Source organism: Lathyrus oleraceus, chromosome 3 (assembly GCF_024323335.1).
Source record: "Lathyrus oleraceus cultivar Zhongwan6 chromosome 3, CAAS_Psat_ZW6_1.0, whole genome shotgun sequence".
Taxonomy (NCBI): Eukaryota; Viridiplantae; Streptophyta; class Magnoliopsida; order Fabales; family Fabaceae; genus Lathyrus; species Lathyrus oleraceus.
The window spans coordinates 416,058,599-416,063,640 of NC_066581.1; the positions used below are offsets into that span (position 1 = coordinate 416,058,599).

The 5,042-nt window shown below is 38.1% G+C and overlaps 1 non-coding gene across 1 annotated transcript; it reads right to left on the bottom strand.

Annotated features, from left to right (window-relative positions):
- Positions 1–3,849: 3,849 nt before the first annotated feature.
- LOC127134162 (small nucleolar RNA R71) lies at positions 3,850–3,956 on the bottom strand. The gene has a single exon (XR_007807921.1). It is a non-coding gene; the product is annotated as a small nucleolar RNA R71 (small nucleolar RNA).
- Positions 3,957–5,042: the final 1,086 nt, after the last annotated feature.

Below are 5,042 nucleotides of genomic sequence, written 5' to 3' on the forward strand. Positions count from 1 at the left end.
AGAATAAAACCATTCTTCGGCTTCTTTCGCTAAGGTGAACGGAAACATTCTCAATTTCTTAGCTTCTTCGGTGTGACCATCAATTTTTAGAGTGTTGCTCATGGTCAGAAACCTCTACAAATGCTTGTTTGTATCTTCATTTACTTTTCCAGTAAAATGCTTCCTTTCAAGTTGATTAATAGTACTCGGATGCAACTAGAAATTAGCCACATTCACTGGTTAGTTTCCAATAGTTAATCTGCCGATTGGTGCATTTTCACCTCCGTAGTCACCCAACAGTCTTTCTGGTGGCGGTGGAACATCAGCCATAGTTTCGATCTCTCTCTCAGAACCTGAATGAATGGAAAGTTGTTCTTCGTCTGATTCTAATCTAACCAATCGAGCTTGTCTGAGTCTTGCCCGAAAGGTTCTCTCGATTTCTGCGTCAAAAGGAAAATCAGCTGAGGGCTTACCTCGCATACAAATATCAGACAGAGATTAGTTGATATAATCGAAATAAATTATTAAAATAACGAAAAATAAATTTTATTTGCAGAGCAACAAAATTTCAATTGAGATAATTTAAACTTATATTTGGCAATCCCCGGCAGCGGCGCCAAAAACTTGATCAGGAAAATAGCAAGTGTACTATTTTGCCGATGTAGTAATAATATAGATGTTTCCCAAAGATCGACCTCGAGGATTGCGCAACAATATACGTGTAAATTGTTACTCAATTGAACAAAACTAATAGTTGGGGTTTTGTAAAAAATTCACTGTAAGAGAAAGTAAAATAGGATAAATCTTTTCACAGTTTATAATAATATGCCAAGGATGGTGTATAAAAATCTCCTGTAATGACCCTTGAGTGTATATCTCCTTAATAATGAAAATTGTTCCAATTACCGGATCTTAAGAGTGTTTCCCCCTAAGACCTCAGAGGGAAACCTTTGGTCATTCAATCTAATCTCTAAGTCATTAGGCGATTATTATGAAACCAAGTAATTCCAATTTAACAAGAATAAACCGGTATCCATAGGGTATCCCTAGTCCTAGGTGATATCTACTATGGCTTCACTGTATAAAAACCTTAACAATTGCAATCCTGCTAATTGTTAACCATACAACAATCTTGATTTTTCTGATAAAGAAAACATTATGCAAATTGCATAGTGAAATTAACAACAAACATCATATATTAAGGAAATTATAACTTTCGAGTCATTACACGATCAGTTCAAGGAACCCACCCCCCCCCCCTCGGGCATTGGGGGGGTTTAACCTCTCATATTATTCAAATAAGATACATAAAAACGAGACATTACAAAAGTATGGGAATTTCATTGATCTTCAATTGCATCCGCTCTTGAAGAATCTTCGTTCTTCGTCGTTTTTGACCGCTTCAATCTTTATCGTCTCCAATCAGTAATCGTCAAAAGTCCCCTTCTCCATATTCAAAAAATCCCCTAAATAGTTCCTGATCACTAATTTGATGTAGCAAAAGTCCATAATGCCTCTCGGGATCAGCCGTGCCAAAATATAGCAAAAACTAGAAAATGAGGTGTCCAAGCCAACACTAGCCATGTCAGACCGTGTTGGTTGTCTGGTATATTGGCCTTGACATGCCCCTCTAGGGAGGCTGACGCGGGCACCCGTGCCAGCTCCCTGTTTTCTTCTTATGGCTTTCACCTCCTGACACGGGCTGTGTTGGGAAACATGGGTGGCCGTGTCAGGACTACTGTGTTATCTAATTTCCTCTTCCGATGGGCCCGAAATGTCCAATTCGCTTGGATATCCCTCTGGTGTTCTTGCTTACACCTGAAACTAGTAAAACTACCACAAAGAGATGTAAAATGGAGTATAATGATGCAAACCAAATATAATCAACAACTTGAAATAACAATGCAAAACATCTAATTTACTAAACAGAACGATAAAACAGGTAGACTAATGTGTTACCGACTTCGTGAAAAGGTGTAGAGTGAGTGTCAGAAAACAAGTAGAATTGGAGACTGATCCGTTCGCCACGCCCCTTGCCACATCACTTCAGAGTTTAAGTACCATGGTGTTCGCCATGGCCTTGTGGCGTTCGCCACAGACACGCAGTGCTGTTTTTCAGGAACTGCATAAAACATGGTCAAGAACCCTCCCTATTTCCTCTCCACCACTTCCACACGAATTTAGGGAAGTTCAGCCCTACTTCACCAATATAAAAAAGGCTAAATTAGAATAAAAATGCATCCAAGTTTTCATCGTGTAATTTGATTCTTAGTTTTAAGTAGAAACACTCTAAAAGTGATAGTTCTTCCACATCGGGAAGCTATTGCACCTTTGCTTTTACATTTACAAGTTGCTTGGATCAAGCGTGCCGACATAGTTGTAGTTTTCCAATTGTTATTTGTACTCGAAGAATCCTCCGAAGTTTAATCCAATTATTATTATTCATCAGGTTTCTTTTAATTGCTGAACTCTTTACTTTCCGCTTTAATTTGCAATTCTGAATTTTTATTATGTTTATGTTTAAGGATTGTATGTGGATGATTAAGTTTAAAACCATGTCCGGCTAAAACATTCGATATCGGTATGTAAGGACTGTCGTTCTGACGAGATTCGGTAATAATGAATGATAATTTTTATGAGTTATTTTTCTAGCTCTGGTTTCCAATTCTAATTTAAAGAGGTTTTTGCACGAGAGTGAAAAGTCAATAAGGTTATAAATCAACAGAACGAGAGTTTGAGATTTTAACCAGATAGTGGCTTCTAGGCATTAATCATAAACACAACGAGATCGCTTTAGGATTAATTATGATTTATCAATTTCCAAAAATTACTTTTAATTTAGGTGGGTGAGCGAGAGCAAAACATTTTGGCTTATGAGTATAGCCCGAGCCAATAACACAAGAGTGTGAGGCAAAGTCTTTTAATTTGATATTTTCTACTGAAAAGTGATTTACCTTATTTTAATATTAATTGTTTTCCGAATCCTCGAAGAATGATGTGATTTACATACTGATGCCTCTTTATTGAATACTTTAATTATATTATTATTTCTAGTTAAATTTTATTTCTCCGTTTCTCTTAATCAATCTAAAAAAAAGAAAACAATCATTAGCTTTAGCTTTACATAGTAACTTTAGATAACGATAGTTTGAATTTTGGTCCTTTGGGTTCAACATCTTTTTAAAACTACACAATATGACTGTGCACTTGCAGTTAGCCATTTCGATAGACATACTAAGTCACGATCAAGTTTTTGGCGCCGTTTCCGGGGACTAATTAAGTCAATATCGTAACTCCACTGTTGCACGATATAGACTAAGGAAACTATTTTCCTTTTTATTTGTTTTGGTTGCATGTTAAACACTCGCTCACAAGAAGACGAGTTAGAACAACCGATAGACGAAATCGAGCGTTATATTAGTCTAAGACACTGACTTAAACAATTCCGTTTAAAATACAACCTTCTTGATCCTGATATACTCGAACCAGATATGGCCGCCCCTGCTAACCATCCTTTAAGGGACTATGCTGCCCCATTTCAGGATGAACCACACAACAACATTGCTTCCCCTGCCATCGACCGAAACGATTTCGAGTTGAAACCTTCACTGTTACAAGCTGTACAACAAAACTAATTCTCTAACAATCCTACAGACGATTCGAATCTCCATCTGTCAGTATTCATACAATATGCAGATACGGTAAAAGCTAAGGTGTTAATCCTGAAGCAATACGATTACGTCTTTTCCCCTTTTCTTTAAGAGACAGAGCTAGAGTGTGGCTTCAGTCTTTACCTTCCAATTCCATAACTACATGGGAAGAATTAAAGAAGGTTTCTTAGCCAGATATTTCCCACCTAGTAAAATGGCTATGCTAAGAAGCCAAATCAAAGGATTTAGGCAAAAGGACAACAAATCACTTTTTGAAGCGTGGGAGAGATATAAGGACATGCTGAGGATTTGCCCGCACCATGGGCTTGAACCATGGCTTATCATCTAAACCTTCTATGGTGGTCTCTCATATAACACCAAATTAATCTTAGACGTTGTAGTTGGCGTCACTATAAGGGACAAACCATATGAAGAGGCTGATCAACTCATTCAAAATATGGAACAAAATCACTACCAATAGGGTGGAGAGCGCACTTCTATAGAGAAACCTCAACCAAAAGGAGGTATGTACGAAGTCAATGGCATAGATCACGTCAATGCTAAGGTAGATGCCCTGACTCAAAAGATTGAAAGTTTAACCATAAATCCCGTGGCCACCGTGGATGCCATAGCCCTAAGCTACAATATATGTGGAGTACCTGGACACGACATTTCCGAATGCCAATTACTAGCAGGCATTACACCTGACCAATTAAACTATGCTCAAGGAAACCCGTACTCCAATACTTACAACCCAGGTTGGAAAAACCATCCTAACTTCTCTTATAAGAATAACAATGCCTTATATGCTCTAAACCAACCACCTTCTGGTTACCATAAGCCAACTCAGAGCGCACCTCAAGCCGCTCCTCAAACGCCTAGAAAATCTAATCTTGAGTTAATGATGGAAAAATTTGTTGCTTCTCAAACGCAACAAAATAAGGAGTTTATGAACCAGAACGTTCATACCTCAGAATTAGTGAAACAATTAGCAACTAAAGTAGATGCTTTGGCTACTCATAAGAAAATGTTGGAAACTCAAATTTCTCAAGTAGCCCAGCATCAAGAAACTACCGCAGTTTCAGCTAGAACTTTCCCTGGTCAACCTCAACCGAACCGAAAGGTCAAGCTAATGCTATCACATTATGGAGCGGGACGAAGTTAGACGGACCAGTTGATCCCAAAACATAAATTCCGCCGATGACTCAGAAAAATGGCCAACCTGATAAACCAGAGGCAAAAGATGAAACCAAAGAGGCAGTTGAGAAGGAGAAACCATACGTGCCTCCACCACCATATAAACCACCAATTCCTTACCCTTAAATACTAGATAATTCCAAAACTGAAGGACAATTCAGGAAGTTCGTCGAACTCTTGAAACAACTTAATATTACCATCCCTTTCATGAAGCTA